At 41.3% G+C, this 14,907-nt stretch overlaps 1 long non-coding RNA gene across 1 annotated transcript; it reads left to right on the top strand.

The window, feature by feature from the left end:
- Positions 1 to 12,527: 12,527 nt before the first annotated feature.
- LOC120103166 (uncharacterized) lies at positions 12,528 to 14,144 on the top strand. The gene is made up of 3 exons (XR_005505267.2): positions 12,528 to 12,819; positions 13,078 to 13,179; positions 13,617 to 14,144. It is a non-coding gene; the product is annotated as an uncharacterized LOC120103166 (long non-coding RNA).
- The last annotated feature ends 763 nt before the right edge of the window (positions 14,145 to 14,907 follow it).

Raw genomic sequence — 14,907 nt, 5'->3', positions numbered from 1 at the left:
TATTACTGACATATCAAAAGATGTCAAGACTAAAATTATAATTCCAATATCTTCATATTTTTAATAGTCTCTTCTTAACTGTAGATGAGTCTATTAGGAAATAATATACCTGTTCTAAATATAACATTCATTTGAAGTTTATCAATCCATTCCAATTCATGCCTGCTTCATTTGTCCTTTCCACTTCAATACTTATTTATAAAAATAATATGTATAATATATTAATAGTGGTTAAAAATAATTTTTGGTGATTTTTTATAACTTCTTAACTTTTCTGCATGACTTGAAATCATATGAGCAAGTGTATTTATAAAAATCAATAAAGTAATTTTCATTTAAAAATGAATGAGAAAGATGAAAACAGAGAGGCATTTAAGTTTTTTTCAAAACTGATTTTGAGCCTAATAAGCACAGAGTTGTAATTTAATTATATCTGAGACTTAAGATTTTTCTCTGCTCTTGGATAGATCTCATCTCCAAATTCTAGACAAGAGCCTCTATTTGAAAAAATCTTTTGATTCTGTAAACAGATTTTAGCATGCAGAATAAATCCCAGCATTTAAATTATTGACTTGGCTGCTAAATCAACAACATAGATGGGATCCAGGGCTTGAGCCAGAGGAAAATAATGAAGGTTCAAGACTGAGAATTATTACATTATTATAAAAGTTTTTTTTAAGGACTGCTTTAACTCTCATAAATCCATCTTTCGTTCTGTTTCTTCTGCTTAGTCCCACACCCTTTCATTTGAGTTGGTCCCAATTTCTTAGGGAGGTGGCAAACAGACTAGCATTTAACCAATGCTTTCCCTATACATGGATGTGTGCTGATGCCTATAGGAAAAATCCAGTACCTATAGAATACAGGCTACTGAACCACATAAGCTTTTAAATGGCATGCATAGCAATGTCCCGACAAGCTCCTCAGAACCTTAGGATAGTACATAGATTTCCTAAAGGCACAAGACCAGGCACATTTTTATGGGCATATTATACTCAGGTAGCATGGGAATGGGTTTCCTTGCTATGAAAGTATGGGAAACAAATGCCCCTCACAGCAATGTCTGCCTCATAATCTCATTTTTTTATAGATGTATTTTTATGAGTAAGAGTAATTTAGGTCTCAGGAGGAATTAAAGTTGAAGGTTGATGAGATGACCTTGAGACACAGAGATCACTGGCTTATCTGTGTGGGGTCAATGTTATCACAAGAGTCCTGCAAGTATAGAAGGAAGGCTGTCACAGTGATACCATAAAAGAGACTCAAGGGGTTAGGGATTTAGCTCAGTGGTAGAGCGCTTGCCTAGCAAGCGCAAGGCCCTGGGTTCGGTCCCCAGCTCTGAAAAATAGAAAAGAAAAAAAAAAAAAAAAGAGACTCAGATCCTCACTTCTAGCTTTTGAAGAAGGAAATGGGCACTACAAGCTGCCCATTTCTAGAAGACATAAAATGTCTTTACCTAAAGATACCAGCAGGATTTTATCCCTAGTGAGAGTGCGATGTCTTGAATGAGTGGGGCCACAAAAGCTCTTATGTTTTTTTTTTTTTTTTTTTTTGGTTCTTTTTTTCGGAGCTGGGGATCGAACCCAGGGCCTTGTGCTTCCTAGGTAAGCGCTCTACCACTGAGCTAAATCCCCAGCCCCAAAAGCTCTTATGTTTAATGTGTTATACCCAGCTGATATAATTCTTTGGGAAGAATTAGGAGGTGTAAGCTCATTGGAAGAGGTGTGTCGCTGGGGTAGACCTTGAGGTTTCAAAAGCCCATGCCATTCCAGTTGTTTTCTCTTTGTCTTGTGGCCGTCTCAACATACAAGCTCTCAGTTACTTCTCCAGCACCAAGCCTGCCTGCTCCTACACTCACCACCATGATCGCTATGAACTAAGCCCCTGAAACTGTAATTGAGCTCCCAATGAACTCTGTCTTCAATCAGTTGCCTTGGTCCTAGTGTCCAGTTGGGGCACTAGACAAGTAACAGAATATATATTAGAGAGGATTAATTCAATTAGCACATGGTCTAAGTAGTCCAGCAGTAGCTTTCCAGTGACGGAATGAACAATGATTCAGCAATTATTCAGTGCACAGACTGACTGTATCAGCCATTCCAGTCTGATGCTGGAGTCCCACAGAAGCTCTAGAGAATTGCCAGTCTTCAATGTATATTGGAATCCCAAGATTCAAAAGCAGGGAAGGACTGGCTCAGAAGCAGGATGGATGAACTCGCCAGCAAAGGTAGGGACAAGTAGTCAAAAGGCGAAAGCACTCTTTTCCTGTGTCCTTTGACCTGGGTTGCTATCAGAAGTTGTGGTCCAAACTTAAGGTGGCTCTTCTCACCTCAGCCGAGCCAATCCAGAAGAATCTTCACAGCTGTGCCCATCTGCTTGGGATTTAGTTGATTCTAGATGTCATCAAGTTGACAACCAGAACTAGTCATCATTGCTCCTTATCCAATTCTTTATGGAAATACCCCTAAGATACCCTAAGAGCTGTGCACTTTAATGATTTCCTGGGCATCTCTTCAAACTCGTCATCTTCCCGCTTCAGCTTCTAAAGTGCTTGGATTAGAAGTGGTCACCACGTGCCCAATCCGACTTTGGTTTTGGTTTTATTGTTTATAATACTTAGACAGAAAGAGTGGTTCGAATCTGAAACGTTTGTGGGATGGATTTGTCTTGAAGGTGTGATTTGAAAAAATCCTGGGGTGTCTCTGTCACATGCTACCTCCTCACACATTGTCCTACTATTTGCAATATATCCCTCTATATGTTGAACCCACTTACATGGAAAGAACTCTAGGCACCCAGCACGGGAAGAACCGGAGAAAGGTGGTTCATACCCCAGGAAACCAAAACCAGAGACTAAACACAGAAAATGAAAGAGAGCATGGCAAACCATAAACACTCACTCGAAAGTGGGGACAGACTCTGAAGTGAGACATGACCAGTACCCACCACCTCCCTGCCCCACTATTGCCTGGAGAGGCAAGCAATGAAACTGTGGGAAATCACTGTAAAAGAAGAATCTAACATGCACCGTCAGAGGAAAGCAGTTCAGCCCATGGACTCAGCTCCAGAGAGGGAATGTGGGACCCTAAAGTTGAAGACTATAGAATGTTCATCATCTCCCACCCCCACCTTTGCCCCAGGAAGAGCTGAGCAGAATGTGGAAAATCATACATCATACAGATCCCGAGCAGAGCCAACTGTGGAAGTGGCAGCAGATGTCTGTTAAAAGAATCTAAAGAGGAAATCCCCAACTCAAGCCTGACCTGCTCATACATATGAGGATCACAGCAAGTTTGTTATGGGAATGGGTACATTCCCTTGTGTATTAAACTTAAAAACGATACAGTGAACTGATATATATATATGTATATATGTATATATGTATATATATATATATATATATTCAAATAAAGACACCCCCCTGAGAAAGGCCTGTCTGAGATAAAATGTAAAACATAGGTTTGTGGGAATACAAACAAGAAGACACAAACACTGCATCAGATGCTCAAGACATATCATAGAAACACAAAAGCTAGGAGACAGCATTCCACCATGACACTCCCATAAGCTCATCACAAGAAAACAAAGGTAAAAGAAATGATTGGAGGGGCAGAAAAGTGTTTCAGAGTCCTACATTTAAAAAGTGTCAAAGGCAAGACACAAATGAATCATTAAATTCAGGACCTAGATAAGCTACAAGTGGGTGAACCAAGCAATAAATCAGAGAAACACACACACACACACACACACACACGCACGCACGCACACACACACACACACACACACACACACAGAGAGAGAGAGAGAGAGAGAGAGAGAGAGAGAGAGAGAGAGAGAGAGAGAGAGACTGACCACTGGAAAAGTCAGCAGTGAAATTGACATGCTAGAGAAGAATGAAACATGTTTTAGAAACTGGGCTGGAGAGATGGCTTAGCAGTTGCGAGTGCTTGCGTTTGAAGGAGCTAAGATAGAATCAAGTGGTTCAAACAATCTTTTCAATAAAATTATAAAAGTTTATATAGATTTGCGGAACTTCCCACCTATAGGAAGAAATAGACATAGAAGCACAGAAGGAAGGTATTTAGTACCCTAAACAGATCTGACCAGGGAAGAATCTCTCCACAATATGTCACTGTTAAGACAGCAAAAACAGGAGCCAACTAGGTGCTCCACACAAAGTTAAGAGCATTGCTGCTCTCCCAGAGAATGGGAGTTCAGTTCCCAGCATCTACAGGATGTAGCAACCACCTACAATTCCAGTTCCAGAGACTCTGACTCTCTCTTCTGGCTTCCATAGGCACTGCATTCACATGGTATATGGACACAGGAAGGCAACACCCACACACATAAAAATAAAATCTTAAAAAAATAGATAAAAGATATAAAGAGCTGAAGAGATGGCTCAGTGGTTAAAAGAACTTGTTGATTTTTGCAAAGAGCCCAGATTCAATCCCTAGCATACTGGTTTGCGATCTCCTGTAATTTCAGTTCCAGGGAATGTGTTGCTCACTTCTGTCCTCCAAGGGCACCAAGCACACATGGTACACATACATACAAACATACAGACATAAAAGAAACATGCATTTACAATTAAAATGTTTTAAAAAATTCACACACACACACACACGAAGGAAAGAAATAATAAATGCAAGCTGTAAGGGGAAAAATACTAACTACTATTTTAATTGTTCTGTTACTCTAGAGAACCTTGACTAGTACATATACAGAGATAGAAACATTAGAATAACATCAGCTCTGCCGTCTGCAATTCTAAGATTCCAGAAATCTTGGATCATAGATTTAACACCCTGAAAGTAAGTAACTAACAACCAAATCACAACAACAGAAGTTATTTGTTAAAATATATGGAGAAATAAGGGTGTTTCCAGACAAACACAAGTGTGATGGATAATCTTGGTTGTCAACTTGTCTAAATCTGGAATCCACTAAAACGGAAACAGCCAGTCTCACCTGTGAGGAATTTTCTTGGTTGGATCATTTGAAGTGAGATGACCCACCCTAAATCTGTGCCACGCCTTCTGGTGGCAGCCTACGTAAAAGCACATAGAAGAAGGAAGCTTTTGCTTTTTATCTGCTTGCCCTCACTCTCGCTGATAAGTTCATACATCCTCTTGCTAACGCGTTCCTTTGCTGGTATTAGAACCTGTTTCTTGGAATTTCCAATGTCATAAACTAATTGAGAAAAAATATATATCCTGTATATGCTATATATAGTATACAATATATTAGAGTATATATTATATATTATGTAATATATATGCATACATGCACATACATACATATATATATATGTACATACATATAAATTGGCTATCAGTTCTGTTCCTTTAGAGAACTCTGACTAATTTAATAAGTTAAGGCAATTCTTGCGATTCATGGATAAATGTTTTTATCCATGAGGACACATGGTACATTAGATAAACACAGGAGATGTGGAAAGGAAAGGAAAGGGAGCAATTCTGAAAGCACCAGGAGTTTTAGTCATCCACCACATACAAGTAAAAAATTGGTCTAAAAAAAAAGGAACCAACTTAATGTCACTTTTAACTATTCATTTCTAAGTTTGAAATAAAATCCTAAATGACAAAAAGGCAAATGATTAAGTAACTACTCAAATCACTCAGCTCAGGACTAAGCCTGGAGCTTAAATAAAAGTCTATTTGATTCAAAATTTTCCTGCCCTATTTTGGGCACTAGCCTGTCTTACTACTGCAGTCACCTGGTGTAAAGTGACACTCCTGTATAAATGTCTTTGACAAGTTAAACACTTGGTGTATTACAGACTAAACATGCTAAGACCGAAGACAAGGGGAAGATAGAACATGTGGTTTATTCAAAGAAATTGTACTGAAAGTAGCTTCAAGCTTGTCATGTTTGCTTAATGCACGTGACGGGATGTGGGACCATCTGAGCTGTCACTGTGGGGAGACCTGCTCAGCTGAGTGACACCATCATTGGGACAACACATCTTCAGACCTTCTCCAACTCTGACCATTTCGTGAACACATGTAATTGCTTTATTTTAGCAAAAACAGAAGAAAAACCATCCACCTCATCAAGTTTGGTTTTGTGTGTGTGTGTGATTGCTCTCCTATCTTAATAGATTAGACTCTACTTAACTTCTCAACATTTCTCATATCAAATATAAGCTTAGAGTATATATTTGCAAACATTGCTATTATGCTACCATCCCCTAAAATTGTGATTCAGGTTCTGAACATACCTTGTCAAAAGAATGTTAGAATTTTTCTGGTGCTACAGCAGTAAACTGGGGTGATCAGTGACTTAAATAAGCAGTGTTAGTCTTTCATAATGAATGTTTTCATACTCCAGTATGAATACACGTTGAACTCTGCTTGCTTTAAAAAAAAAAAAAAAGGAAAAAGGAAAAAAGAGAAGCTGTGCACGATGGTCCATACCTATAATCCTAACATTCTGGAGGCCTGGGGTAGGAAAGTCAAAAGTTTAAGGCCAGCCTGGGTTATTAGAAGAAAGAAAAGAAAGGGAAAGGTACTTGGGTTCCTTTTTGATTTTAGATTTTGCATTTTGATTTCAATTTTAGAAAAATTGAGTCCGTACGAGTATACTTCCTAGTTCTATCTTTCTAGCAGGTCATCTAACCCAAAATTTCCAAAGTGTCTGACATTCCAGGTCATACAAATAGTCAGGGCAGATTGCATTTACAAGCAGAATATCCTGAGCAGTGGCAGACAAGTTTCAAGCTGCAGACTATGCAGCTAATTGTGTAGTGAGTAAAGAAACAAAAGGACAACACTATGCAAACACTATATGGCCAGGTAGATATCAGATACTGGGGCAGTTTCTCCCTTTCCTCTTGTATCTTATATAGAGTCACTTTCCTCTTATTCAAGTGCTTCATAATTGCAAGATGGCCGCCACTCCTTCAGACATCACATCATAATCCAGACAGAATGATGGGAGTAGGGCAAACAGAAAAGCAGTAGGAACAGTTATGTTTGTTATTTCACCAAGAGGGCAAAAGTATTTCTAGATGACCCCAGTAAATATGTATCTAACATGTCAGACTATGCCAAACAGCCACTGCAAGCTGCAGGAAACAAAAGCCCTTGGAAATTAAATATTCACTTTTGTAGTCACTGAATGAGAGTAAGACGAGGAAGGAGAAAGTTGAGAATTCATGTTGAGTTAGCCAAATTATAATGTCTGCCTCAACAGGCTGACGTTTTACTAGGCAGTGTGTTTTCACACTTCGTATCATTAAATCATCACAACTGTGGGAGTTGGTCTTTGTTCTTTTAATTTTATTAAAGTGACAAGTGTAATCTAGAGTGGTTAAGAAAATTGTTCGGGAAACCCAGCGCATGAGCACTGGCATCAGTTTGAATAGGACTCAAGGAACGCTGCTGGCTAATGTGGGTGGAGGAAACATAACAGCATGCCAACAAGTGCTTTCCCAGGGGCTGAGCACTGAGCTCCCCAGAGGCAGCATGCCCTCTGTCTTTACAGCCTTACAAACTGGTTCTGTCCTTACTTGGAGACAAACAAGGTCGCTTTGGGATTAACCACACTATTCCATTAGTCACCGAAGTTCTCTCATGACTCAACATTCCCCTGTTGGCGAGAGATTTATAGACAGTAAATTATTGACTTAATACCTAGCCTATATATGTCCCAGACTTGATTTGCTTTTATTGATCATAATGTAGCCCTTGATATATGTCAAAGAAACTAGTTTGCCCTGTTTCTCCCTGCCATTGATAGAGACGTGCCTTAAATATCACCAGTCATGTTAGTATGAAGAGAAAATAAAACACAGGTATTAAATAGCTTCTTTTCAAAGTTGTTGTAATATCACAATATAGGTATTATTGAATAAGCCTTGTGCTTTGTGTAGGAAAAAGAATTTCACAGGATTGTAGTTGTGTTTGTTTGGTTAAAGAAGTGATTATCTGTTTTAATGTATCTTTGCTTTTTCTTTGGGCTCAATAATGTCACTTTTCCCTCATAGAAAACTTTCAATTTGCATTCAGATGTATGATTCTTGCAAAATCAATACCACTAAGCTTACCGTGCTCACCATCACGAGATGTCAATGTGGAGTGAGGTCATAAGTCTTAATAATCTGCAACTGCGTTAACATCGCCAGGTGCATCCTTAAGTCTCACACACTCACTGAGGTTTCCTTTTTTTTAATGAAATTTAAAATTATTTGATACAAATTCTAAATTCATTGTTCTCTTTTGTCTACCATATATATATATATTACTATTCTCCCAGGAATTCCCATCCCTTCCCCTTATTTTCTTCTCTTTCTTCCCCCCTAGCTCTGGCTGTCCTGGAACTCACTATAACGGACAGGCTGGTCTTGAACTCACGGAGGTCTGCCTTCCCTGTCTCTGGAGTGCAGCACTTAAAGACCTGTACAACCACACCTGGCTGTTTTCTCTCTCTTAGTACCCAAGGTTCTAGATTTAAAGGACTGAGAATGGAGATCCAACAAAATGAACTCATCAAAGAGAGTATTTTCCAGGAGAGTTCAAAAAAAGTTTTCCAAGTGAACAACAAAAATCACTGATGGAACTTGAGAATATCATCATTGAGTGAGGTAACACAGAACTCAGAAAGGTATGTAAGTACTTACTCATAATTGAACATTAGCCACAATGTGCAGGATAAGCTGCTACAATCCACAGACCCAAAGGAACTGGGTAATAAGGAGGATGCAAGGGAAGATGTGGGAATCTCACCCAAGGGGGAAACAACTAAATAGTCATCAGAGGTGGACGGAGAGAGGGGATGGAGGTGGTGATCGAGTGGAGAGGGAGGGGCAGGGAGAAGATGAGGAGTGAGAATGGAAATCGGTTGGGGGACATCTCTGGGACAAGCTGGAGTCCTAGGATGGGGAAGGCTATGGGGAGTCTATGGGGGTGACTCTAACTGAGATTCCTACCAGGGGCGAATATGGAAACTAAAGTAGCCACCTCCTGTAGTCATGCAGGACTTCCAATGGAGGGAGGGGGACAGCAACCCTCCCACGAAACCTTCAACTCAAATTTGGCCTACCTAAGAGATGGGTAGGGATAAAGATGGAGCAGAGATTGAGAGAACTGGCCAACTAATGACAGGCTCAACTTGAGAGCCATCCCATGGGAGAGAGCCAACCTCTGACACTACTAATGGTATTCTGCTATGCTTGCAGACAGCAGCCTACCATAACTGTCTCCCAAGAGGCTTCATCCAGCAGCTGATGGAAACAGATGCAGAGACCACAGCCAAACATCAGGCAGAGCTCTGGGAATTTTGTGGAAGAGTGGGAGACAGGATTGAGCAAGCCAGAGGAGTCAAGGACACCACAAGAAGACCTATAGAATCAACTAATCTGGGCCCACGGGGGCTCACAGAGGCTGAACCATGAACCAAAAGAGAATACAAGAGCTGGACCTAGGTCCCCCACACATTTGGCCTTCATATGGATCACCTAACAATTGGAGCTGGGGCTGTCTCAGATTCTGTTCCCTGCCATTGGATCCCTTTCCCCTACCTGGACTGCCTGGTTGGGCCTCAGTAGGAGAGAAGGTGCTTAGTCCTATGGGGACTACATGTTCAGTGGAACCTAAGGGAGGGGGATTTCCCCTTCTCTAAGGAGAAGGGAAAAGAGTAATGAGGGGAAGGGTCTGCAAGGGTGAGACTGGAAAGAAAGGAGAGAGGGCTCTGTGATTGGAATGTAATATGAATTTAAAAAAATTAATTTTGAATAAAAGATCACTTGCAGAGTCAGCTAATGGTTTGTGTTCCAAAGATTTCCTTATAGTTTTTCCTTTGGGAGACTTTGGATTGAGAAAAATATTTTGTATCTTGCCTAAGTGGGTTTCAAGAAAATGGAGACCTTTGCTAATAACAAGTCTTTCTTGCTTATGTTTATGCTTGCAGTTAATAACATCCATCCATTTCCCAGGTTCACTCTCAATTATTTAAAAATAGATGTAAATAAAATGTGAACAATGCAAGAGGAGATGTTTGAAAATAAGAATTACATATGCCCTTTAGAGACACAAGTTGGGGCTAGACAGATGGCTTGGCAAGTAAGAAGAGTACTGTTTTGTAGAGGACCTGAGGTCTGTTTCCTGGAACACATAATTGGGGGAAAGCACACTCACAACCACCTGTAACTCCAATTCTGGGGGATCAGCTCCCCTCTTCTGGCCTTTGAATGCATTCACATGCATGGGCAAATGCAAATGACCATGGGAATACACACCACACACACACACACACACACACACACACACACACAAATTAAGTCAAAACTTTTATGGGCAATTTAGTCAGGACCAGTGGCCCCAACCTGAAGTTGAAGAAATTGGAAGGTGGAGGCAGGAAGAACTGGGGTTCAAGTCCCACTTGGGCTCCATGAGAACTTGCCTCAAAGACAGAGAAAAGAACAATTTACATTAAAATAATTATTTTGCAAACTCCGTATATTCTTATTCACTAAGGTATATCTCTAAGGATTTCTTCTAGGCAAGCTTTATTAAGTTTGTGTTACTGTTAATCAATAAATTAATTGGGCAATTTATTTTTATTTCCCAATAATTACCACTGATCTTCTTGTTCTCCCCCAACCCTCCACTTCTCTGCTCCTGCCACTAGGATTAATTGTTGGAAACACCTAAGTCTGGCACTAGTTTCAAAACAAAAGACTTGGGGGTTGGGGAGCTGTGAAAAGTAATTTTCCAAAAAGAGGAGGAGCCTGGTTTTAGAGATGGGTGCCTGCAGGTAATTCAGAATTTGAAAGGCAGAACCTTCAGGTGTTCAAAATCATCCTGAGCTACAATAGTCTGAGGCCAGCCGGAGCTATGTGAGAACTGCCAATGATGAATGAATGAATGATTTTTAAAAGGGAAAGACTTCTATGGCCATAAAGTGATGGGACCCGAGGAAATCTAATGCAGTCAATACCTCACTTTTTTTTTGGAAGTTTGTCAGGATTTCTTGTTTCTGCTTTAAAGGTGCTTTCAAAGATGAGGTAATCCGTGGTATGTATCTATAATCAGGAGGCTGAGACAGGAGAATCACAAGTTTGAGGCCAGCCAGGGCTACCGACTGAGTCTGAGGCTAGTCAACACTATATAGGGAGCTCTTGTTTCAAACTAAGCTTTGTTTTTTTAAGTTTAGGTTTGACATATTTTGGTGTGGATCTGAGGCCTTTTGAGGAGTGTTATAAACTTTTCAGTGATTTTCCTGTGACCTAGAACTGATCAAAAAACCAGGTACACAAATGTTAAATGGTTATTAAATAAATAGGGGACATAAATAAAGCGGATCCACTTTGTTAGCCATATATGCTGTTTTCTCTCTGCTTCTTGCCTTTTCTTGGCTACTGTTAAGGTATCTGCGATTAAAAACAAAACAAAACAAAAACAAAAACAAACAAACAAACAAAAACAAAACAAAACAAAAAAAAAACAAGGAAGTCCTATACTCAGAGGTAGCAAAGTGGCGGGGCTCCCTAAACTGTAATCACCAGGAATAGATTTTCTTCATGCGTTTCTGCAGAAGGTGCTCAGGGTGATTGGAAGATGCTTCGAAGCCTCATCAGGAGCATGTAGCTTTACAGTAAGTTAGAAATGGAAAGTTGAGTGTAAAACGTAAAAGTCTATTTGTTCACCCAAGAAAACCAAAGTATCCGTACAGTTTTAGTGAGAGACAGGGATGTCTGCGGACTGGGTCATTGGGACCATTAACAAAACTGGAAGGAGAAGAAACCCTCCCGGATGTTTTCCTAGTGGCAGGGGCAGATGGGAGACTCCAGACTGCCCTGCGGGGGCGTCGCACCTGGCAACAGTGCCTGAGGCACACCTGCCGGCCAGGGCGGCGCCCAGGATGCGCTCCCGCGCTGCCCGCGTGGGTTCCCCCAGGGGATCCGGTGCAGGGTGCAGAGTTGCTGGAGCAGCTTCTGAGCCTCGGAGCGTCTCCAGGGGAGCTGGGGCGCCTGAGTTTCGCGGCGCGCAGCCAGCGCGGGCCGGCGCCTCCCGGAGGCGCGCGGAGTCGACCGAGCGCGGCGAGCACAGGTGCAAAGATTGACCGACTGACTCCCGCTGTCTCCATCAGCAGCGCCCCAACCCCCACCCCATCCTCCTTTCAATTTTGGGATCTTCTTGGTGTTTGGATCCGGTCTCCCTTGTGTTGAGCTGAAAATGACCCGACGGGGTTTTTGTGGTTGTTGTTTTTTGTTTTTTTTTTGTTTTTTTTTTCTTTTGAACGCTGACTGCAGAAAATGCCTCATAGGGGCTTGGATTAATAGGGAGGACAGACATACAGACAGACAGACAGACACACACACCCAGAGAGAGAGAGAGAGAGAGAGAGAGAGAGAGAGAGAGAGAGAGAGAGAGCGAGCGCAGGGGGCTTCTATCTCCAGGACAGACAGAATGATACATACAGTCATTAACAGTTTTGACCCACCCAGACCCCACCCTTCGGTTGCATCCATCACAGTCATTACAAAGGGGCCGCGCTGTCTCGCAGCTTGCCTGTTACTGGGGCTCTCGGACTGGCTTAATGAGGTGCACCCAGCCGGGGCTATTGTGCAGCGCGACCAAGACGGGAGCGAGACTGCAAGAATCTTAGCAGCTGCTAGCAGCAGCCGGAGCTGCAGCAGCTACTAAGCCCAGACCTCAAGTGGATGATGACTCTGGAAGTGTTTTCCTGAAGGAACCCGCCAGACTTTGGAAGACCGTGGCAGGGCTAGAGAACTTAGATGGGGCTTTCCTGTTGTACACTTGAACTGGCTGGAGGCAAATGCCGGTCGCTCGGGTAATCGCAGGGTGCTGGGGGCGGGGGTGGTGCTGGCGGTTTAAAGCCAGTCTTCGGTCAAAAGGCGGCTAGGATCAATTTCCCCTCCAACCACTCAACTCTCCCTCTTACCTTTTGTTAGCTTGGCTTTCCCACATCCCACCCCCCTCCTCCACCCTGGTGTGGTCTGAACCCTGCATCTTGCTCCAGGGGTTTGATTGTGCATTTAAATGTAACTCTGATTGGTGAATGCTCTCTCCTTTTTGTTGTGATTATTAGAGATACCTTAGTCCTCCAGCCTTCCCAGTTCTGCGCCCAGCAAAAGCAGTTTTGAAAAATTAAGTGCAAAAAAGCATGACAAAACAATATGAGGTTGCTGTGGTAAGTGAACTTTTAAACCAAAAATTATCATTCTTCTGGTATGCTCTGTCTGTGGGTGGTGTAAAGGGATGCACACACAAAGGATTGGGGGCTGGGAAGAGGGGGTGACTAAACGGACAGACATAACCATTATTTCTCATTTGTTTATTTTTTTCTCGTCTTTCTCTCTTCTTTTGCAATGGTCAGCAGACAAGTTCTGTGCTTTTTTGATACTATTAGGCTGGCAACAGCCCTGATGCATTTAAAGTTGACAGTCAGTAGGTGGGGGGGACCCAGAGAATTAGGATGTTGTCTGTTTTTAAAAGACCCCTGAAACTTAACTAGAGTCTCTGGGACATTTCTGATGAGTCCAACGGAGAAAAGAACAGTGGGGTCTTCCAGAGTCCCTGAAGCTACCTGAGTCCCCTCCCCTGAGTGCACCTCCCTTTCTTCCTCAGGTAGCGTCATTAGAGGCCGTCATTCTTAGATTTTAAATCCTGAATGAGAACCAAATACTGCATATAGGAAGTTGGGGACCTCAGAGGTAAGAGGAAGGTGCTTCTTACTCTCCTTGCCATAATAGTGTTGTCTGTCCCACTCCCATTATTGGGAGAAAAGTACAGATCCTTTCTACGTGCTAGGTTGCTGTATTAGCTGACTTAAAGTTGGACGTATATTGTGGGAAACAGTTCCTCAGTTTTACTTTTTGATCTCGTTCATTCTCTGATAATGGCTATCCACTATACCACAGTGTTTGTGGTATGGCAAAGTTAACAATTCTAAGTTTGATGGAGGCTCAACTTCTGTTTTGGAAGATTGTAAACTCTAGCTAGATGTCGTACGGGAAAAACTGTACTTCTCAGTAGTTTTGACCTATTGTTGTTGTTGTTGTTGTCATTATTATTATTATTATCATCATCATCATCATCTGGAACTAGTTGTTGTTTTATTTATCTAGGGCTTTTGCCATAGATTCCTATATTGGAATGGGCCTGAATGCTATCTGATAAGGGAAAGATATATATATATATATATGTATATATATATATATATATTTTCCAATCTAAATGATACCATAGAAACAAAGATGCCTCTCGGAAGGAATTTGTTCTTGTTTCCTTGAGTCTTCTTTAATTTCTGTGTGTGCTGATGTGATTATTTCTATGATTCTCAAGATCCATTCTAAAGTGTTTTTTTTTTCAGTAATTATAAACAAAAATACTTTTAGAGTATATTATGATACGGATTATGAATGAATTTTTGTACATGACTTTAATAACTATTTTAACAAATGATGTTTTCACGATTTTGCACAAGTTGCCGTTACTTCCCGGTAACTCTTACAGCAAAGTCCCTCGTTCCGAAGTCGGCTTTCCAAGTGTCAATGCTACTGTTTTCAGTTAGAGTCTCCAAACTCAATAGCAGATGAAATACTTCCTGTGTCAATGAAAAAGTCAGTTCAGTAAATTGTGTGGGGGAAAGACATCTCAGAAGTTTAGAATTCAGTCGTCCATGTTTCAAGTAGCAGGACCTCAATAGGGACGTTTGCTTTTCTGTGGAGCTCATATTGCATCATAGACAGCCAACTAGTAGGGCTCTTACAACACACAAGCCGCCAGCTAGCGGTGCTCTCCAGACATAATTCATTTTGACCCTTACTACTCCATCTTCTTAGCTATTTACCTATATGATTAATCTCAAACTGGATTAGCATTATCTGGGGATTTTAAATAAATATATCGAACTGTA

This window comes from Rattus norvegicus, chromosome 5 (assembly GCF_036323735.1).
Source record: "Rattus norvegicus strain BN/NHsdMcwi chromosome 5, GRCr8, whole genome shotgun sequence".
Lineage (NCBI taxonomy): Eukaryota > Metazoa > Chordata > Mammalia > Rodentia > Muridae > Rattus > Rattus norvegicus.
This window is presented reverse-complemented; position numbering and strand designations above follow the sequence as displayed.